Source organism: Aotus nancymaae, unplaced genomic scaffold, assembly GCF_030222135.1.
Source record: "Aotus nancymaae isolate 86718 unplaced genomic scaffold, 86718_ANA_hifiasm-v0.15.2.pri h1tg000088l, whole genome shotgun sequence".
Lineage (NCBI taxonomy): Eukaryota > Metazoa > Chordata > Mammalia > Primates > Aotidae > Aotus > Aotus nancymaae.
The window spans coordinates 15,801,003-15,825,155 of NW_026988503.1; the positions used below are offsets into that span (position 1 = coordinate 15,801,003).

Genomic DNA, 24,153 nt, shown 5'->3' on the forward strand with positions numbered 1-24,153 from the left:
AAGAATACAGCAGCACTTCAGTTATTAGGCGCCATCTGAACCACATTTCTTCCACCCCTAGCTCTTCTTCAGTGACCAAGTTTCTAGCTGCTGTTGTCTCTTCTATGCGCTAGTTCAAGTAAACGAATTTCTCTAAATGGTACCTTTAACCTTCTTTTCTATGAAAGATAAAACTGTACTGTTTTTCACTATTTTCTTAAGCAGACATGGAGAATATCCTTGAGACTTTATGAATGTACTGACAGTGTGATACCTAAAGGCAAAAATGCACTAAATAATTTATTTAATATATCTGTTCTTCCTCTTCAGATTTGAGCCTGAGAGACTAAGTCTATACAGATGAATTGCAGCACATTAAACAGAACTCCCAGGAAATTTATCTTGATATTGAACACTCTGAATATCTACTGTTTAGCCCAACTCTTTTAAAAGCACTTTTCTAGGGGCCCATACATGGAAAGCATGGGCCAAAGAAAGTAAGTTACAAAGAAGAACTAAACATAATCCTTATTCTTAGAGAAAGTAAATAGAAAGTACAACCAAATATGTACAAAGATCTGAAAAAGGGTAAAAAAGAAAATATCAAAATATGATTTAAAGATAGAACTTTAGGAGGAGGTGTGGGTTTTAAACCCTATCCCAGTTGTACCATAAATGCTAATACTTTTAGGATGCACACCAGGTGGGTCCTGAATTGAGACTTCTTAATCCTTCCCTATAGATAAGTTTGACCACAGACTCCATATGAAGCTGAATCTGCAAATGAAGACCAGATAGCTTTCAATTCTGCTGTTGTGGCTCTCAGGGAAGAAAGGTAGAGAAAGACAGAAAACATATTAACTAGGCAGTGTCAGCCATGAGTTTCTTCCATCTCTTTTCCTTCTTCATTTGTCCAAGTTTCTAGCCACTATTGCCTCTTTACTGCTTCCTCTTCTTTTTTTTTTTTTAATTTTACTTTAAGTTCTGGGGTACATGGGCAGAATGTACAGGTTTGTTACATAGGTATACACATGCCATGGTGGTTTGCTGTACCCCATCACCCCATCATCTACATTAGGTATTTCTCCTAATGCTATCCCTCCCTTAGCCTCCCAATCCCTGACAGGCCCCAGTGTGTGACGTTCCCCTCCCTGTGTCCCTGTGTTCTCATTGTTCAACTCCAACTTATGTGTGAGAACATGCGGTGTTTGTTTTTCTGTTCCTGTGTTACTTTGCTGAGAATGATGGTCTCCAGCTACATCAGTTGTCCCTGCCAAGGACATAAACTCATCATTATTTATGGCTGCATAGTATTCCATGGTGTATATGTGCCACATTTTCTTTATCCAGTCTATCATTGATGGGCATTTGGGTTGGTTCCAAGTCTTTGCTATTGTGGACAGTGCCACAATGTGTCTTTATAGTACAAAGATTTATAATCCTTTGGGTATATACCCAGTAATGGGATTGCCAGGTCAAATAGTATTTCTGGTTCTAAATCTTTGAGGAATCACCACACTGTCTTCCACAATGGTTGAGCTAATTTACCCTCCCACCAACATTGTAAAAGCATTTCTATTTCTGCACATCCTCCCTAGCATGTGTTATTTCCTGACTTTTCAATGATCACCATCCTAAGAGGCATGAGATGGTATCTCATTGTGGTTTTGATTTGCATTTCTCTAATAATCAGTGATAATGAGCTTTTTTTCATATGTTTGTTGGCCACATAATTGTCTTCTTTGAGAAGTGTCTGTTCATATCCTTCGCCCTCTTTTTGATGGGGCTGTTTGTTTTTTTCTTGTAAATTTGTTTAAGTTCATTGTAGATTCTGGATATTAGCCCTTTGTCAGATGGATAGATTGCAAAAATCTCCTCCCATTCTGTAAGTTGCCTGTTCACCCTGATGATAGTTTCTTTTGCTGTGCAGAAGCTCTTTAGTTTAATTAGATCCCATTTGTCAATTTTGGCTTTTGTTGCCTTTGCTTTTGGTGTTTTAGTCATGAAGTCTTTGCCCATGACTATGTCCTTAATGGCATCGTATAGGTTTTCCTCTAGGGTTTTTATGGTTTTAGGTCTTAAGTTTAAGTCTTTAATCCATCTTGAGTTGATTTTTATATAAGGTAAAAGGAAGGGGTCCAGTTTCAGTTTTCTGCATATGGCTAGCCAGTTTTCCCAGCACCATTTATTAAATAGAGAATCCCTTCCCCATTGGTTGTTTTTGTCAGGTTTGTCAAAAACCAGATGGTTGTAGATGTGCAATATTATTTTTGAGGCCTCTGTTCTGTTTGATTGGTCTATATATCTCTTTGGTACCCATACCTTGCTGTTTTGGTTACTGTAGCTTTGTAGTATAGTTTGAAGTCAGGTAGTGTGATGCCTCCAGCTGTGTTCTTTTTGCTTAGAATTGTCTTAACTATATAGGCTCTTTTTTGATTCCATATGAAACTTAAAGTAGTTTTTCTAATCATGTGAAGAAAGTCAGTGGTAGCTTGATGGGGATAGCATTGAATCTACAAATTACTTTGGGCAGTATGGCCATTTTCATGATATTGATTCTTCCTAACCACGAGCATGGATTTTTTTTCTATTTGTTTGTGTCCTCTCTTATTTTCTTGAGCAGTGGTTTGTAGTTCCCCTTGAAGAGGTTCTTCGTGTCCTGTTTAAGTTGTATTCCTAGGTATTTTATTCTCTTTGTAGCAATTATGAATGGGAGTTTACTCAAAACCCTTCGAGAAATCAGTGAATCCAGGAGCTAGTTTTTTTTAAAGGTCAACAAAAATAGATAGACCAGTAGCCAGACTAAAAATGAGGAAAAGAGAGAAGAATCAAATAGATGCAATTAAACAATGATGAAGGGGATATCACAACTGATCCCACAGAAATACAAACTACCATCAGAGAATACTAAAATCACCTCTATGCAAGTAAACTAGAAAATCTAGAAGAAATGGATAAATTCCTGGACACATACATCCTTCAAAGTCTAAACCAGGAAGAAGTCCAATCCCTGAATAGATCAATAACAAGTTCTGAAATTGAGGAAGTAATTAGCAGCCTACCAACCAAAAAAAGTCAAGGGCCAGATGGATTCACAGCTGAGTTCTACCACAGGCACAAAGAGGAGTTGATACCATTCCTTGTGAAACTATTGCAAACAATAGAAACTCCCTAACTCATTTTAGGAGGCCAGCATCATCCTGATACCAAAACCTGGCAGAGACATCACAAAAAAAGAAAATTTCAGGCCAATCCCTCTAATGGACATCGATGCAAAAATGCTCAATAAAATACTGCCAAACCGAATCCAACAGCACATCAAAAAGCTTATCCACCACTATCAAGTCGGCTTCATCTCTGGGATGAACATAAGAAAATCAATAAATGTAATCCATCACATAAACAAAACAAATGACAAAAACCACATGATTATCTGAATAAATGCAAAAAAAGGCCTTTGACAAAATTCAACACCCCGTCATGCTAAAAACTCTCAATAACTAAGTATTGTTGGAACTTATCTCAAAATAATAAGAGCTATTTATGACAAACCCACAGCAAATATCATAATGAATGGGCAAAAACTAGAAGCATTCCAAAACCTCTCTCACCACTCCTATTCAACACAGTACTGAAAGTTCTGACCAGCACTATCAGGCAAGAGAAAGAAATAAAGGGTATTCAGATAGAAAGTCAAGTTGTCTGTTTGCAGATAACATGACTGTCTATTTAGAAAACCCTATCATCTTAGCCCAAAATTTCCTAATGCTGATAAGCAACTTCAACAGAGTCTCAGGATACAAAATCAATGTGCAGAAATCACAAGCATTCCTCTTTCTTTTCAGGTTTTTTTTTTTTGTTTTTTCCTGTTTTCTTCTGTTTCCCATCTGGCTCATGAGTCTTCTCTAATTTCCTTTCTCTGTTCTTGTAAGTCTGCCTTCACAATGAGAATCTTAATTTTTTAGAGCCTTTGAAGGCCACAAAAAAAGCTTCTTTCTTTTTATTATATAACATCCAACATAATCTTAAGTTTATGGAGTTTTGGTTCTTCTCCATTCATACAAAGTTTTTTTTTTTTCTGTGAAACAGAAAATGTCTAGTTTTAGCTCTCTGCATGTTTATTTACAGAGGGACTGTCTTATGGAAAACTGTATTACTATTGACATTCTCTCTTAAGAGAAGAAAGAGACAGAAAGGAAGGTGTATTTTAAACTTGAGAGAAAAGTTAGTTCACAGTTAAACCTTGCCATTTTTTACCTATGAAAATATTCAATTTTCCTGAAGACTAAAGCATATATGTCATTTTCAAATATTTTAATAATAAAGTAATGAAGAAAAACTCACTCATGATGCCATTATTTAAAATCCAGTGTATTTTCATTTCACTGTTTTTAATAGGTTTTCTGTGATTAGCTGTGCTTTGCATTTTTATATTATTGGAATAAAACTACCAACATTTTGTAGGTTGCCTTTTTTAACAGCCTTATTTAGGTACAGTAAATATACAATAAATTGTATATGCTAGAGGTGTACGATTTGAAATATCCTGACAGATAAATACATTGCCATGCCGTCACCACAATCAAATAATGAACATATGCACCACTCTCCAAAACTCCTCATGCCCTTTGTTACCCTGCTGATTCTCCTACCCTCTACCGACCCCAAGGAAACACCAGGTTGCTTTGTATCACAATAGATTATCATAAATTTTCTAAAATTTTATATAAGAATTATGCACTATGTGTTCTTTTGCTCAGAAATTCTAGTGACTACATGGTATATTCTTACTTTGACTTTCATTTTAATTTTCCTAATGGCTGAAGATATTGAGCACATACTTTTTAGACACGGATGTCTTTTGGGGTATAGTATCTGTGCAATTCTTTGTCAGTTTTGCATTGGGTTGCTTGCTTATTATTGAGTTTTGAAAGTTCTTTTTATATTCTAGATGTAAGTTCTTTTATAGAACCGAAATCATACCAAACATAATCTTGGACCACAGAGCAATAAATATAGAAGTCGAGACTGAAACAAATGCTCAAAACCATGCAGTTACATGGAAATTAAGCAACCTGCTCCTATTATTTTTTTTTCCAATGCATTAAAGTTATTTCTCTTTCTCTTTCTCTCTCTCTGTCATTCTTGCTCTCACTCTTTCTCTCTCTCTCAAGCTGTTCCAAGTAGAAATCTGCTGTAACCATACTTTTCTCACTGTACCTAATGTTTATTTTCTCTGTTTTTAAGATTTTTCTATCATTGGCCTAAGAATTTTGATAATGATACACTTTTGTGTATTTTTTTTCACCTTTCTTGTGCTTGAGGCTCACAGAGCTTCTTCAATCTATGCATTTATAACTTTTATTGATTTTGGAAAATATTCAGTCTTTATTTATTTAAATATATCCCCCCAAACATTTCTTCTCCTTTATGACTCCAATTTTATATATACTTAACTACTTGAATTTATTCCACATTTCATATTTTTCATGTATTTTCATATAAAAAAAAACTATTCATATTTTTCAGTATTTTTCTCTCTGTATTTACTTTTGGTTAGTTTCTGTGTTTTTAAGCTCAATAATGTTTTCTTCTGTAATATCTAATCTGTCATTCATTCTAGCTAGTGTATTTTTCATGTCAGACATCACAGTTATCATTTATAGAAGTTGAATTTGTGTTGTTTTAAAATACAGACAGTACCTGACTTAGAATAGTTGGACTTAATATTTTTTTGACTTTACAATGGTTTACCAGAACTTAATTTCATTGTTAAGCTGAGGAGCCTCCTGACTTACAATGACTTGACATACGATTTTTTGACTTTGTGGTAAGTTTATTGAGATATAACCCTATCATAAATTGAGGAGCATCTGAGTTTACAGTGGTTCAGCTTACAATTTTTTGACTTTATTACTGGCTTATTAGGTTATTTGAATGTGCTTTTGACATGATGTTTTTAACTTAGTCTGAGTTTGTTGGGACATAATTCCATTGTAATTTGAGGAGCATCTGTATATTACCTCCCATGTCTCTGTGCATCAAGTGCAATCTTTGTTCTAGCATCTTGGACTTTGGAATATAGTCATAAGTATCTTAATATCCTTGGTTGCTAATTCTAGTATCTGCATCATTTCTGGATCAGTGTCAGTTGATTGTTTTTTTATTAACAATTGCATTTTCTTTCTATTTGAATGCACGGTAATGTCTGATTAGATGCCACACGGCGTGATTCACTCTTGTGGGTGTTTTGTTTTGTTTCATTTTTATATTTCTATCAATATTTGTGAGATTTCTTCTGGGATATAATCAGGTTACTTGAACACAGTTTGATCCTTTTAAGCTGTGTTATGTAGGCCAGTACTGCATTTAGTCTAGTATTTATTTTTTACCACCACTAAGGCAAGATATTTCTTAGTACGCTAACTACGAGCCATGAATTATACATTTCTCAAGTCTTACTAGGAACGGATGCTGATCTTGGTGCTGCCAAGTCTGAGTATGATTCTAATCCTTTCAGATGGTTCTTTCCTCCAGCTATCAGTAGTTTCCTCACATGCATGAGCAAATCAGCGCTCAACTGAATACTGAAGGGGACCATCTGCAAGCCTCCAAAGCTGACTCTGTGCTGCTTTCACCTTTATGGTGCTCTGTCCAATGAATGCCATCTGCCTTGGCTTCTGGAAACTCCCAGCTTGGTTTCCTCAACTCAAAGAAACCTCCAGATTCTGCCTGGATTTCTCCTCCATAAGCCACAGCCCAAAAACTTTCTTCAGGAAGTAAATTGGGTAAATCACAGGGCTTATCTAATTTGCTTCCTATCTTTCAAGGATCATCGTTTTTCATTGATCCTATATCTTGATTGTCACTGCATCATATACTTTCTTTAGCTGGTATCTTAGCTGTTTCAGGCAGGAAGTAAATTCAATCCATGTTACTCCATATTAATCAAAAGTGGGAGTCTCACTCATTTTTTAAACTTAATATTGTAGAATAAGCTTTTGCCTGTGTCATTAAAAATTGCTCAAATATATTTTAAATGGATTTATATTTTACTGTGTAGATATAATTTTTAATGTTGCTATTATAACTAATGCTTCTATTGACATTTTTTACTATATGTTTATTGGCATGGGATTATTTATCTAGAATATACTCCCAGAAATGAAATAACTGAGTCAAAAGAATTAAACATTGTATTAGTTTGTAGAATTGTCTTAAAATACCATAAACTGGCTAGCTTAAAGGACAGAAATATATTGTCTCACAGTTCTGAAGGCTAGAAGTCTAAAAGCAGGGTGTCAGCAGGTTTAGTACTTTCTGAAGACTATGAAAGAAAATGTATTCTATGTGTCCCTTCTAACTTCTAGTAGTTTGCTATCAATCATTGGCATTCCTTTGTTTATCTCTGTTTTTTTTTTTACGTAAGTGTGTGTCTGTGTCCAAATTTTACCTTTTTTAAAGGCATCAGTCATAATGTATTAAGAGTCCACCCTGTTCCAGAATGACCTCATCTTAGCTTAACTAATTGCAGCTCCAACCTTATTTTCAAATAAGTTCTTATTTTGAGATAGTGGGGATTAGGAATTCAACATCTGAATTTTAGAAGAGCACAACTCAACTTATAACAAATATATTTAAATCTTTTTATATATAATTCTCAATTGATCCTAGGAGGGTTATAAAAACAAATTACATATTAAATATGATTTACATCAAATTTAAAGAATTTGCAAAAAAGTTTAAAGAATTGAGAAAAGCAATATGCTTTTCACTATAATAAAGTATTATATTAAGAAATCACCAGCTTGTTGATACATATACTTATTCTTCCATAAGTGTTTTAGAAGCTTTATCGTATTTTATAACATTCTGCCACTTTCTTTCTCCGAACTTTTTAGACTCTCTTTGGTTCTACTCTGGATTAGATATATGTTTTCTTTTTTGATGGTCTATTAATCTTTCTGAGTAAAATTTTCTTGTTCCTTAATCTGTTTTCATTTTCCAAACTGCTTTTAGGGGTAAAAATTTTAAAACATATGTGACTTTCCTTAAAGGAAATGAACTTTATCTGCAAGTATTGTAGATAGGCTTTCCTAAATTGAAGTCCAACTCTACCAGCAACTATTGGTTTACAAGTGTTTTTCCTAATGTCTCCAGCAAACAAAGGAAGCCATATTAATTCAAATAATTGCATATTCACTGAATAATCCCATGCACTTTTCTGTTGGTATATTCTGTTGGTCCAAACATAATTTAACCTTCAGTTTAGAAACTGTAGAATTTTTCTAATAAGAATAGCACCAAAGACTGATTTACATAGAGATTTGTAAAAGAATGTGAATGAACGTGTTAATTCTGGCACTGCAGGTAGGAAAATAAGAGGTAAGAATAACAAAATAGTGCATTTCTCAGATACAGTATTCCAGCCTCCTCAGATATGGTATTTCTTCAGCTCCCACAATAATCATCAGTGTATTTGTGCTAATGTCATCTTATTGCTAAAGCTGAGGAAAATCATGTTGCCAAGGAAACCAAAAATGATTTAAGTCATTTATTTCACAACTTTTAACAATTACTCTGTGCCCAGCAGTGTGCTAGGTATTAAATATGTAATGGTTAAAAGCTGGGGGTGGGCATGGATTGTCCTGAAACGTAACATCTAGTCAAGTGACAAGCATTAGCAAAAAATAAATATGCTACTAATTATTACTAAAAGTAATAGTGGTCTATATGAAAACAACAGAAGCAACTTAATTCAAATTAACTCAAAAAGTGACTTTCAGTTAATGCCTGAAGAATGAGTGGTCATTTGCCAGGACCATGGGAAAGGAAGGCTATTGCAGATAGAGGAAAGGAAGTGATGAAGACATTAATTCAAGGAACAGCTTGACACATTAGAACAACTGAATGACAATATCACTGGGACGTAATTGTCAAGAGTGATGAGACAGGGAGGAAGACAAGGGTATGATATTATAGGACATTTTTAGGTCATGTTTACAAACTGGGATTTTATTCTAAATTCAATGAGTGATATAAGAGGGTATAGAATACAGTAATAAGATGCATAACGACATTTCAGTCAACAATGGACTGCATATAGGACAGTGGTCCCTTAAAATTATAATGAAGCTGGAAAATTTCTATTGCCTAGTGATGTTACAGCCATCATAATGTCGTAGTGCAATGGATTATCTTTTCTATGTTTAGATACATAAATTGTTGCCAGTGTCTTACAATTGCCCACAATATTCAGTACAATAACATGCTGTACAGGTTTGTAGTCTCAGAGAATTAGGCTATACCATATAGCCTAGGTGTGTAGTAGGCTATATCATCTTGGTTTGTGTACATGCACTCATAAGATACACAAAAGGATAAAATCACCTAATGATGCATTTCTCAGAAGGTATCCCCATTGTCAAGCAATGTATGGCTCTACATGAAATAAGTGCGGGGCATGGAATCTTGATTGTTGTAAGAGGAATGGGTAAAAAAAAATAAGAGGGAGCAGGAAGTCACAATGAGAATTTAACTCCAAATAAAGTGGTAGCAGTTGTAGTAGAACAACATAAGCAGATTCCAGATATATTTTTGAGGAAGCAGTGGTGGGACTCATTTTGAAATTTAATACGGCAAGTAAAAAGAGGCAAAGGGAGATCTCAAAGATCCCATCCACTTCTCTGATTCAAGTAATTCAACTAACTCTGACTTAAGTTTAATGATTACTTACAACAGAAAGATCAGACAGAGTAAGGTTAGGTATGGCTCAAAGACTGAGAGTTAGTTTTGGATATGTTAAGGAATTTAAGTTACCTTTTTGAGATCCATCAGATGTCAATGAGAAGTTGACTACAAAAAGAGTCTTGGGAATATAAATTTGAGAGTCACTGCCTTTTTTTTTTTTTTTTTTTTTTTTTGAGATGGAGTCTCCCTTTGTTGCTCAGGCTGGAGTGCAATGGTGTGATCTTGGCTCACTGCAACCTCCGCCTCCTGGGTTCAAGTGATTCTCCCACCTCAGCCTCCTGAGTAGCTGGGACTGCAGGCGCATGCCACCATGCCTAGCTAATTTTTGTATTTTTAGTAGAGATGGGGTTTCACCATATTGGCCAGGCTAGTCTTGAACTCCTGACCTCATGTTCCACCCACCTCCACCTCCCAAAGTGCTGGGATTATAGGTGTGAGCCGCTGAACCTGGCTTAGAGTCACTGCCTTCTAAATGGTATTAAACATCAGGAAAATAGATGCAATCATCTAGTGAGAAAGACTAGAATGAAAACTGAGGATAGTCTGAAGTCAGACTATAGAATTCCAACATTTAGAAATAGAGTAGGAAGCAACTGTTGTAGAACTGGGGAGGAAAGCAGTTCAGAGGATAGAAAACAACCCTCAATTAGAAAGTGTGATGTTTAGACCACACACAAAAATGATAAGCTTGTTAAGCTAACAACTAAAAGACCCATTGCTTTTTGGCTAGACTTCTGTGATTTTAGCAAAAGGTGTTTTTTGGGAAAAGTAAGGGGTGACTCCCAACTGATGTGAGTTAAAGAGGGAGAGGTCGCTAGGTGCAGTGGCTCACGCCTGTAATCCCAGCACTTCGGGAGGCTGAGGCAGGCAGATCACCTGAAGTCATAAGTTCAAGACCAGCCTAAACAATATGGTGAAACCTGTCTCTACTAAAAATACAAAATTAGCCAGGTATGGTGGCACGTGCCTGTAATCCCAGCTACTCAAGAGGCTGAAACAGGAGAATTGCTTGAACCTGGGAGGTGGAGCGTGCAGTGAGCTGAGATTGCACCATTGCACTCCAGCCTTGGCAACAAGAGTGAAACTGCTTCTCAAAAAAAAAAAAAAGAGGGAGAGGCAGGTAAGAAAGTAGAAACACTATAGTGGTATAGCAGGTGATGAGAATTTTGGCTACACAGAGGAAGCCAAAAAGTGAGTAGGGCTAGAAAGAGATGTGAGCAAAAAAAGTTGTTTTTTTTTTGTCTTTTTAAAAAGGTATGAATTATTAGAGCTAATTGGTAAGCTGTACAGGAAGATCCTATGGATGGGATAGAACAAGTACACAGGTGGAGAGGGGATAACTAAAGAACAAAAGTCAGAGGAGTACTATTGGTATTTGAGAAGACAAGAGATCTCCATTGACTGCAAAGAAGAGCAGCCTAAGATGGTCCAGATGGAAGGAGACTTAGTCAAAAGAAGATGAGGTTAATATGGGAAAGAATGAGGGTGAAAGATTTTATAATTATTTTTAGCAAATTTGATATATTCTTACTAATTATAAAATCTTTTAAAATAAACTACATGTGTACATTTACATAAGTTTATACATGTAAATTTATATTACATTTTTATTAAAAAAATAAACAAATATGGTTAAATATACAGCCCATTGGGCAATGCAGTATCCCTTTGACATTTTGTCTTATAAAGCAATTGATAGCTCTTCTCGTGTTAAAAGACCTAAATGACAATCTTGACTTGTATTTTAACGATAGAAGTAAATGCCAAACTTGTGTAAATGTCTGAGTGCATTTGATGAAATATACTGCTAGAAACCATCAAAAGTTGGAGGGCTTATGGCTCTAATATAAAGCCAGCTTTACTCTGTCTGCAGAAATCTGGTAATACATGCAGTAAAACCTAACAGCCCAATAAAGAATGCTATTTTTGATTGTTTTCTTCTCCACAGTCTCACATTTGCCCAGGATTTTAGTTTAGTCTCCTTTGTTTTGTAAAATACATCGGCAAGGAGCTATTACATAATATTTGCTTATTTTAACAAACCTGAAAAAAAGTGTTTTCTTCCTACATTGTCAACTTTAATGATTTATTCTCTTCCTCTCATCCTTCAATTCTAACTTAAAAACTCTAAAATCCGGTTTTAGTTCCACTGAGAACCAAATGAGTCATTATTAGGTGTTGTGATCAGAGATCTCTCTTTCTCTCTTTCTTTTTTTCCTTCCCTTTTTTTCCTATGCTTTTTTTCTTCATTTCTCTTTTGACCTGCCTACCAATCTGCCTGAAGATTTGAAGATGAAAAGAAGTGAGCCATAAATATTTTTCCAAAGCCACTTTTAGTTCTCTGACTCAACATCATTGTAAAATAATCAATATTCTCATCAATAAGTTTGGAACCAGGAAAAAGAGAAAACTTGACAGCAAGTGTGTATACAATCCAATTAGCCAAGGCAGCCCCTTACCTTCCACTGGGGTTTAGTGGCTGGCATTTGTTCAGAATGCCCACAAACTAGCCTTATTTTAGAGCTGTACTTGGAAAGCTGCCCAGAATAGAAATCCTAATTATAGGTCTAATGGCAGTGGCAGTATCAGGAAATGCCAAGACAGTTTTCGGAACAGGAGACTAATGAGGCTTATTCTATCTTTACTTATTTGGAACTTTTGGAAAAATTTAAACAATAAGTAACCTTTGAGTTGTAGAAAAGAAAACTAGTACTTTTTCTAAACAATATAATTGAAATTTAATCAGTACCAAATGGAATTTCATAAAGCTACCTGATCTCTTCTATTTTAAGTGCATTTATTAAACTATATCATTCTATGCAAATGGTAGTTATGTTCTTAAATTGTGTTACCAGTATGCTTAAGCATCCTCGTAAGTGGTCATGATGCAATCAATCTCCTTTCCTTTGCTACTCCAGAAACTCACAGTTAGGATATTTACCTTCTCATATTTAGCTGAGTATTGCATGTGACAACTTATGTTGACTTTTTCTTGCTTTGACTTTAATGAGGATTTTCTTCCTTGAAAGTAATGGCCCATTTTGCAGAATCTCATCAGAAAAGTTAAAAGCCAAACCAAATTAGAATAGCCAACACATTTCTAAAGCAGTGCAGAACAAATTTTCATAATGCTTTTCTCAGCTTTAATAAGAAATGTACCTTCACTGAAATGAAGTAATTCTTGTCAATGGACAGCTTGGCATTAGGATTAAGTATTGGGATAAATCATACTTTTGGGGAAATCTCAGCTTCAGGAAGGAAAGGATTCTTAAGTTAGACTTTAAAAAATGAGAAACATTCAGAAGGCAGTTCTGAGTGCCATTCTCACTCAGGGAACCGTAATGATGTAGGGTCATTGTGAACATCTCCTAAAATACATTATTTTCTATTTTCTTTTGCCCCTGTCTCTGAATTATTATCTCCTCGTTTTTTTTTTTTTTTTTTTTTTTTAAATCGTTCCCTTGTTCTCAATGTCGGCCTGCCTGCTTTCTCATTTTTATTTATCATGGTCCCTAAAATCAAGGATATAATTTGGAAGGCCGTCGTGCTAGGTTTCAGGATTTTGCAATTTGACAACGGCACATTACTGAATGGTATGTGTGATATAATACCAGCATTTTCCACCAGTAGCAACTCATGTTATAATTTTAGGAAAAGAAGAAAAAGAAAAGACCACGTATATGTGAAAATAGTTCCACGTATATGTGAAAACTTAGCTGCATTAAGCATTTTACCAAACATTTTCATGTACTTTATCTCAAATGTCATCTTTTTGGCAATATGAGATTTTTACCAATAGAGATAAATAGTGCTATAAGAGATGTGTGAGCAAGGGAGAAAATAATTTGTATAGTACAGTAATTATCTATAATTTAATATAATAAATTGCCTACACACACACACACACACACACACACACACACACAAAGGACCTATATGGAGTGTGTACATATGTATTTAAAATAACCTAAACAGTTATCATTATAATTTCCCACAAATAAATTACTTCTTTTTCTTAAGTTAAACACAAAGAACAAAATTTTCTTTCTAACTTTAAGCAGAAACTATTTTACATGCAACTCCCCAGGAGAGTCTTAGAAATGACAAGCCAAATCTAAGCCCACAGCATATCATCTGACTGTCAACAATCTGACTTTTGACCATTCATGTCATATTGTAAATGAAATGACTGCTTGACTAACTCTTTGAGATGGCAACCAGCTGTGCAATGGTTGGTTACTCATTGCATTTTAATTAGTACTTGCTCTCCATAAGAGAGGATTAAAATTGTTACAAATGTTTGCTAAGAAACTAAAACATTTTATTCTTGGAAGCATTTTTGACATAGTGTGTTGACATCAGAGAAAAAAAAGCAAAAGTCTCTATGACAATGTCCTTTGGCTGTAATCTATCAAACTTCAATTAACAATTTTAACTTGGTCTGTATTGGCACTAAGAAAGATACTCTGAATTTAAGTTACAAGATTATTTTCTTCATTTCCAACATGTTTTTGATGACCACATTGTAAACCTTTCTGATGCACATTGTTGTTGCAGAAAACAGTCAAATTGCTTAAACCGTTTCACCGAGGAAGTAAAATACATTTTTGTGCAAAGGGAGAATTAAATTGAAATCTTAAAAATCTGAGATATATATTAAAAGGCAATGATAAATTACACTGTAGTTGTTTTTGTCTTTCAGAAACTGAGGAGCAGCCAAGATCTATTTTTACTTCATTTATCAGAACTATCACATAGCAACTTGATAGTTTTAAACAATTAGACACTTGATCTTTTTGAAAGATCTTTTGCCTCTCTTATCTTTCAACATTTAAAATGATTTAAGAATACTATTTTTTAAAAGAAAATTGAGAGTAAAAGGAACTGAATTAAAGTTCAAGAAATAGGAATATATCTACCAGCCTCTTACTTTGCTGTGGATCATATGGGAAAGTCTTTTTATTTGCATTGAGATGTGATTCCTCCATGAAAAGCCAGATACACCCTGTCTTAGTTTGAAAAAATAATTTAGGTTCTTAGGCCTGGGATGAATAAGGCCTTTCCTGTGTAGAAATAGCATTAAACTTAAAATTTCCATGTATTATAGTTATGTTTTTGTTTATTTTGATTTTTCATATGGAAGTGCTTTTAAATTTACCTTACTATTGGGCTTCTTTACGAACCTCAATTTGAAATGGTCCTAAAGTTTTCCTCCTATTTTTTATGTTATCTAGGTGACATAAAATGAATGTGTACACATGAATGGCTTAAGGCTGTATTAGCTGGAATAAAAATTGGCACTTTGCTTATTCTTGTTTTGCTTTATTGAATCACAGAAAGTTTGGGCCCAAGGGATATTAATAATAGTCCACTTTTTTAATATTGCAAATGATCAAAGACATTAAGAAGGTTTGATTGGGTTACCCAAGGAGATGCATGAAGATGGTGAGCACCTAACACATAACTGACAAAATATTCTCATGGGTTTCCACTGTTCTACAGTGTAATTCTCCTGAAGACTTTTTTGCTATTAGAAGTCACTCTTGGCTTTAACATTATCCAATCAAATTATTTTACTGAAGCTTTCAAATTCTGTGAAAGTTCTGATACATGAATATTTTGATACATCTTTTTACAAAGTTTAGTTTCACAATAAGATAATGGCACCTGAAGTCAGCCTAAAGGCAGATGAAACAATATCTCTCATTATAATTCTTGGGATGTTTCCTCATAAAGCTACTGGTTCAGATAACAGTCTATAAATGACTAAAAACAAGGTCACAACTTTGAAGAGTAAGACATTTACTTACTTACAGTCAGCTCTTGTCACAAAAAAATAAAACCTAAACCTACAGATATACAAAGGGTAGACTTCGATCTAAGGCAAATTTTATATTGCCATTGATGAATTAGAGGTTCAGTTACATAGATTTTAGTAAACTGGTACAGCATTATGCATTGTCATGCAACAGGCATGACCAAGTTCCAGCAAAATATAGCATACATAAAGAAACACAAAACAATGAAATATGTTACTTTTTCTGGGTGAATTTTTAAAATGGAATCATCACCTAAGCTTGTGCTTATTGATAAGTGATTGTGTTTAACGACTTTCACATGCAATAAAAGTCTATCTTCCTATTTGTCTGTTTATAAAAAGTTATATTCATGTAAACAGTGCAATCATACCATTCATCTCTCAGGAAGAGATTTGGTCATTTAATTTCCATTTAATACTTCACACTTTAGATTATGACTAAAAATACTTATATCTGTTTGTTAAATAAGCATAAGTAAAATATTCTCTGCTTTGCTTCTGACTTGCATTTGAAAATATAATTGTTGTCTCTTTTTCAAGGATGAGTGATCAAATAATTCATACAAATTACTGTGTTTCCTCCCATTTTTATATTCACCATTAAAATCATTAAAATTTCAATAATTAATAATGATTTATTTCTGCTTGATATATAAGGTAATGACACGTAACTGGAGTTCCATTATGGCATTCATATAAATTTTTAAAATCTCTTTTAAATGGCTCATGTTAATTTAAACCTTAAGCTAATTTTATACCATTTAATATTTATTAATTATTTCTAATATAAGACCCAACATACTTCCAAAAATTATAAAACACACCTCACAATAGAAAATATATATGAAAAAAACTATTAAAATATTTTTAAAGTATACAATGTAAGGGAAAGAAGTAAAATACTAAGTCCAAAGTCAGAAACAATAAATGTTCGGAAAGCTATTATAATTGAATACAGTCACATGCCACATAATAAAACTCAGGTCAATGGCAAACACATATGACAGTGGTCCCATTAGATTATAATGGGGATAAAACATTCCAATTGCCTAGCGACACGGTAGCCATGATAATGTCATAGCACAACACGTTACTCACCTCTTTGTCATGATGCTGCTGTTAAACCCAACAATACAAACAAACAAACAAAATGTGGCACTGTCAGCTGTATAAAAGTGTATCATATAAAATACATATGAAGTAGGCCCTCCGCATCTGTGAGTTCTGCATCCATAGATTCAACCAACAGTGGATCGAAAATATTTTTAAAAAATTGCATCTGTACTGAACATGTATAGATTGGTTTCTTGTCATTCTTCCTTAAACAATACAGTTATAACAACTATTTACATAGTACTAGATATTACTGTCTGTATTAGTCCACTCTTCCATTGCTATAAGCACCTGAGACTGAGTAATTTGTAAAGAAGAGGGGTCAAATGGACTCACAGTTCTGCAGGCTGTACAGGAAGCATAATGCTAGCATCTGCCCAGCTTCTGGGGAGGCCTCAGGAAACTTGCAATCATAGTTAAAGGTGAAGGGGGAGCAGGCATGTCACCTGGTGAAAGCAGAACGGAGAGAGAGAGGGGAAGTGTCAAAACTTTTCAATAACCAGATCTCATGGAAACTCATGCACTATCATGAGGATAGTACCAACAAGATGGTACTAAACCATTAATGAGAAATCCACCCCCATAATCCAATCACCTCCCACCAGGTTCTAGAACCAAATGTCCCACAGATAATAAAGAATAGCAATAGTTGATAATGATAATAAATGACTATGTTACTGGTTGACATACTTACTATACTTTTATTGCTCTAGAGTGTATCCCTTCTAGGTATAAAATTTTAAAAAATTAACTGTCAGACAGTTTCAGGCAGGTCCTTCAGGAGTTATTGCAGAATAAGGCATTGTTATCATAGGAGGTGACAGCTCCATGAGTGTTACTGCCCATGAAGCCCTTCCAGTGGGGCACCCTGTGGAGCTAGAAGACAGTGATATTGATGACCTTGACCCTGTGTTGGCCTAGACTAATGTGTTTAAGATTTTACCAAATAACTTTAAAAAGTTAAAAATAAAATTAAAAACACAGAAAAAGCCTCATGAAATAAGAATACAAAGAAAAGGCCGGATGCAGTGGCCTATGCCTGTAATACCAACACTTTAAGAGGCCAAGGCAGGCGGATTACCTGAGGTCGGGAGTTCGAGATCAGCCTGACCAACATAGAGAAACTCCGTCTCTACTAAAAACATAAAAAAATTAGCCAGGCATGGTGGTGCATGCCTGTAATCCCAGCTACTGAAGAGGCTGAGGTAGGAGAATCACTTGAACCTGGCAGGCAGAGGTTGCAGTGAGCCAAGATAGTGCCATTGCACTCCAGCCTGAGCAACAAGAACAAAACTCCATCTCAAAAAAGAAAAAAAAAGAATATAAAGAAAATACTTTTGTATAGTTACACAATGTGTTTGTGTTAAGCTAAATGTTGTTATAAAAGTCAAAAAGTTAAAAACTTCAAAGTTTATAAAGTAAAAACATTACAGTAAGTTGACTATTATTGAAGAAAGAAAAAATATTTTGTATACATTTAGTGTAGTCAATGTGTATAGTATTTACAAAGTCTACAGTAAAGTACAGCAATGTCCTAGGCCTTTACATTGACTCACCACTCACTCACTGACTCACCCAGAGCAACTTCCAATCCTGCAAGCTCCCTTCACAGTAAGTGCCCTATATAAATGTATATTTTTTTTACATTTCGTATTGTATTTTTACTGTACCTCGTTTATGTCTAGATACATACAGACCATTGTGTTACAAGTGCCCACAGTAATCAGAACAGTGACAGGCTACACAGGCTTGCAGCCTAGGAGCAACGGGCTGTACCATGTAGGCTGGGTGTGTAGTAGGCCGTACTATCTAGTTTTCTGAGAGTACAATCTGTGATGTTCACACTACAACAAAATCGCCTAATGACATTTATCAGAACGTTTCCCTATCATTAAATGACTCATGTCTGTTCTAAGTTTAAATTTTACTTTTACTAAAGGCAATGTGGAAGACTATTTAAAGCAATTCCATAGTGAGACTTCTCCCACCAGCATTTTCAAAAATCTACACGTATGGACACTCCCTTAAGCAACTATAGGCATGAAGAATCAGCGGAGGCACATTAGTTGAGACAAAGTGCAGACTGGAAACATCTAGGGACAAGTTTTTCCATCTAAATGGGGCCTTGGGGACTTCATGGGGGTTCGGGGATTCCAAGCACGGCTTGGAAATGAGCTACATAAGCTACAATCATAAGCAGCATGATTATGGAGACAGGGAACTCCTACGATACACTGCCTGCAAGCTGGAAAACCAGGAAAGGTGATGGTATAATTCAGTCTGAGTCTAAAGCCTGAGAAGCCAAAGGCATAACTCCAGTCTGAATGGAAAAGGCCCTAGAACCAGAAAGACTGACATTCAAAATCAGGAGATAAGTGTCCCAGCTCAAAGAAAGAATTTGTCCTTCTTCGACCTTTTTGTTCTATTTGGGCCCAAGAGATCAGATAATGTTCACCCTCACTGGAGAGGGAAGATCTTTATTAATCTCCTGATGCAAATGCTAATCACTTCCAGAATAACCCTCACTAACATACCTAGAAATAATATTTTACCAGCTATCCCGATATCCTTTAGCCCAGTCATGTTGACACATGAAATTAACCATCACACATACTCTCTCAGAATCCTGTACATTGAACATAGGCAGGACTATTATTCCTGCCTGCCTCAGTGACTCCTTCTCATCCTTCCAGATACCATTTAAGCCTTCCTCTTCCAACAGGTTTACCTTCCTATCTCAGGTGGAGTTGGTGACTAGGAGCTAAGATGTATACCTCCATATTAGCATTTTCTATACTGTGCTTTAATTGTTGATTTACGTCTCTATTTTCTCCATCAGAGGTTGTGCCTATAATTCTTCTGTGCCTAACATATTATAGACAATAGATATTTGTCAGATTTAGGTTGAATAAATAAATAAGTGAAAGGATACTTTGGCTAAATCTTGAAGACTGAATAAGATGAGAAACATAAAGGAATGATAAACAAAGGCAGCAACACGTCTCAAAGTCTGAAAGCGTAAAATTGCATGAGATATACAGAAGAGAAAAGCCTTCCATATGGAAACTCTTAATGCTCACTTCATCACACATCTACTAAATTCAGAACCATATGGTTATGGGATTTGCTCAGAAGTGGCAGACAAAAAAGTGGGAAAGCTGAGGATTGTAACAGACACTGTTGGTTGCTTGTCTAGTAGCCATTCCTTTCTTCCTCCTTCTAACAAAACCTGCATTTAAAAATGTGCTTCAGGGTCCAGGCTCAGGAGGGAAGAAGTGGGCATCCTGTCATTCTAAGGCCACCAAGGTGGGTATATTCGCCTTGTTGATAATGGTGTAGACCAACGAGTATCTGATGCAACACACCCTTTCAAGTATGTGAAAGTCCACTCATGCAATTACGACTGGCAGGTACTTCACTAATTTGTATTGATTATTCACTACACACTAATTGGAATAATCTCAGGCTATTACTACTACTACTTAACAATTGTCATCTATTGAGCATGCTCTCTTTCCAAGCACTATAGCAGGTGTTTTACGCACCTCATGTATAAAGGAGCCTTATCAGCAAGGTCTTTGTTGAAGTGAGGAGCTCAGGACTGAAAATTTCTGGACAACCTATCAATGTTTACCAACTAAACCATTTTGTTCAATAAAATCCAGCGCATCTTAACCTCAGTTACTAGAAAGGGAAAATAACTCTTTTTCACATATAGTGAATTAGAAATCAAAGCGAGAGAGAAAGAGGAGAGAAATGAGAAATTTTATTAGACAGCTTCCTTCTCCATCTCAACCCTGTTTGCAAGGGAGAACATTCTGTATGACCTGGTATTCTCTAAATAAATGTGGCATTGATTTTACGAGCCCACCATGGCAAAGGCTTGGCTGCTCCAAGACCTCTATTTCAGTTACATGTTACTGCTTACTGGTAAGCCACCAGGTAGAGGTGAGCCTAAGATGAGGATTAGAGATTATAGATTCTCAAGACGAGGACTGTAGCAGATTCTCTTTCTGATGGCAATCAGCTCTCTTAGATTGTTCTCCCTCCAGTTCCTGCCTACAGCAGTGCCAGCTTGTCACAGATTCCTCTCCTTGAAAGCAGAAAGAGGAAAAGGGGAAGTGAGCTCATGTGAAGAGACCACATAAGACAGGAGGCCTTGTTTTATAAGGACCTGTCTCCTGATTAATCCAGTTCCCTTGGGAGAATACCAAAGTTTCTTCCTTTCCTAAATGTATACATATGAGTGTGTGCACTGACAGAAGTAGTATATGACAGATTTATTTGTATTTAAATTTTAATGATACTGAAAATACCAAAATTTTGAAAATTACCCATAAACTCATCACTTTACATACCACACATGTGTGCTTCAACACACACAGACCCACATACATGAAATAGGAAGCAAGCATCTACTTTAGCTCCTGTTATGTTTTAAAATGACCGCATTAGAAGTTTGGTGAGTTGCCACAGGGGTATGTTGGGGGGCAGGGAGGTTGGGGAAGGATAACACTGGGAGAAACGGCTGATGTAGGTGACTGGAGGATGGAGACGGCTAACCACCATGGCATGTGTGTACCTATGCAACAATCCTGCAAGATCTGCACATGTACCCTAGAACTTAAAGTACAATTAAAACAAAAAAAAGAAGTTTGGTGTGTTGCAAGTTTTTCTATGCGAATGAATGCATTTGCATATATGCCTATAGATGCATGTGCAGTTTTTACACAAATATAACCATGTGAAACACTTTGGTCTACAGGGATATTTTTTCCACATTAACAATGTATCACCAACATTTTTCTGGTCAGCATGTGCCCCTAATTTTCTTGTGGCTGTGGTGTGTTCTCTTTCATGAACGTGGCATGATTGATTTAAGCTATGCTTGCTATGCCATCCTACTCCTTCCAATACGTTTCAGTCTTTGGTAATATCTAATTGGTAATCATCACATCTTTTTCAAAATGTTTTGGCTATGTTGTCCTTATTTTTCCACATGAAGCTTAGAATAAGTTTCGAAAGGTTAAAGGAAAACAAATGCCTCATTTAAATTCATATTATAGCAAATGTAGATATTAACATGAGATGAATTAGTTAGCTAAAAAGAGTTTTTTTATATATATCCAGGACATGGCAAGCTTTTGCATTCATGAATGCTCAGCTTGTTTGATTGGCTTTATGTTCCCAAATAATGCTTTGTAGTTTTTATCTTAAATGTCAGACATGTGTAATGATAAATGGGTGCTAACAGGCATCCACAGAAATTTTGCAATTCAGTCCATCACATAATTTATAGATAAAAGATCAAATTAGCAGCCTTTGTGTTCTACTCTCAAATAATTTCAGTTATCAATATTTTAATAGTTGCAAAGTGGCACCTGTTTTTCTCATTGCCAATATTTTATTCAATAATGGAAACAATCCAAGTTTCAAGGATGTGCCTTTTCCCCTGGGAGGCTCAATAAAGCTACTAAAATTGTGAATGAAATGTGTGACCTACAATATGTATAGTTTTATTTCCCTAAATGGTTTCCCTGCAACAAAGTTTGACTGTCAGAGTTAGAAGTCCTAAACATTTCTTTTAAAGTTAGTCCTCTTAATGAAGTATTGATGAGGGGTCAACCAAGGCACTGATTAAAATTGTTCCTTTAGTTAAAAAAAAAAAAATTCTCTGTGTTCTCTATTGTTGTTCACTGATTTAGAAGAAAAAGTTGGCCATTCATAACACTTTGTGGCAGGATGTTTTTCTCATTGGGTCTTTTTCTGGTCTCTAGATTGCTGCTATGAGAATTTTCTCTGAAACAGTCTTGTCTTGAGCTAAAAGAAAGAACTGTAAGTCCTAGATTAAATTTTATCTCCTTGTAAACCCCAGAAAATCCAGATAACCCAGGTAATTATACCAGATAATTACCTTAAGTAATCAAATAATCTAGAAAACTATTCCAGATAATGTTAACACAGTATTCTGTCTTCATGTGAAATGTACTTTTCCAACACTCCTACTAAAATATTGTTATTCAACCAACTTTATACTTAATGGAGAAAATCTGAAAGCATTCTCTCTAAAAACTGGAACAAGAATGCTTACTTTCAACCCTTTTATTCAACATGCTACTAGAAGTTCTTGCCAGAGCAATGAGACAAAAGAGAAAAAAAAAGGTTCCCAAGTTGGGAAAGAAAAAGTCAATTTATCCCAGTTTGCTGATGACATGACCTTACATCTACAAAAACCTAAAGACTCTACTAAAAAACTATTAGATTTGATAAGTGGTTTCAGTAAAGTTTAAGGATCCAAAATTAATATACAGAAATCAGTAGTATTTCTATACACCAATAACAATCTAGCTAAGAACCAAATCAAGAAAGCAATCCTTTTTACAACAGCTACCAAAAAAATTAAACCCTAGGAATATTTAACTAAAGAGGTAAAAGATCTCTACAAGGAGAACTATAAAATACTGATGAAAGAAATCAGAAACATCCCATGCTCATGGGCTGAAAGAATAAACATTGTTAAAATGATCATACTGTCCAAAAGCAATTTACAGATTCAGTGTAACCCTTATCAAATTGCCAATGTCATTTTTCCACAGAATTTTTAAAAAATCCTAAAATTCATATGGAACCAAAAAAGAATCTGAACAGCCAAAGCAATTCTAAGCAAAAAAAAAGAAAAAGTTGGAGGCATCACATTAACTGACTTCAAATTACTCAAATTATATCACCAGGCTATAATAACCAAAACAGCATGGTATTGTTCTAAAAATAGACACAGAATCCAGTAGAATCCAGATATAAAGCCACACACATACAACAAACTGATCTCTGACAAAATTATTTAACAAAAATATACGCTGGAGAAATGACACTTTATTCAATTAGGGCTGGGAAAATTGGATAGCCATATGCAGAATAATAAGCCTGGACCCATACTTCTCACCATATACAAAAATGAACTCAAGATAAATTAAAGATCTAAATGTAAGATACAAAACTATGAAAGTTCCAGAATAAAACTTAGCAAAAACTCTTCTGAACTGGTTTCGGGGAAGAATTTATCACCAAGTCCTCAAAAGTAAGTACTACAAAAACAAAAATAGACAAATATTACTTAATTAAACTAAAAAGTTTCTGCACAGCAAAAGAAACAATCAACAGGGTAAACAGACAACCTACAGAATGGGAAAAAAATTTGTAAACTATGCATGCAATAAAGAGCCAATATCCAGAATCTATAAGTAGCTAAAATATCTAAACAAGAATAAAGCTAACACACCCATTAAAAGTGGGTAACACTATTATTAAAAAGACCAAAAAAAATAACAGATGCTGATGAGGTTGTGGAGAAAAAGGAAGCTTATACACTGGTGGTTGGATATTATGTTTACTATTCAGATGATGGGTACACTACCAGCTCAGCCTTCACCACTATGCAATACATGCATATAAGAAACCTTCACTTGTACCCTCTAAATAAACTTTAAAAATAA

General features: G+C 35.1%; 1 long non-coding RNA gene across 1 annotated transcript in view; it reads right to left on the reverse strand.

Annotated features, from left to right (window-relative positions):
- Positions 1 to 24,153, reverse strand: part of LOC105730679 (uncharacterized) — a 531,904-nt gene that overhangs the window by 270,991 nt on the left and 236,760 nt on the right. Inside the window, exon 2 of the long non-coding RNA XR_010339748.1 lies at positions 16,997 to 17,106. This is a non-coding gene — a long non-coding RNA (uncharacterized LOC105730679). The remainder of the gene's footprint in view (positions 1 to 16,996; positions 17,107 to 24,153) is intronic.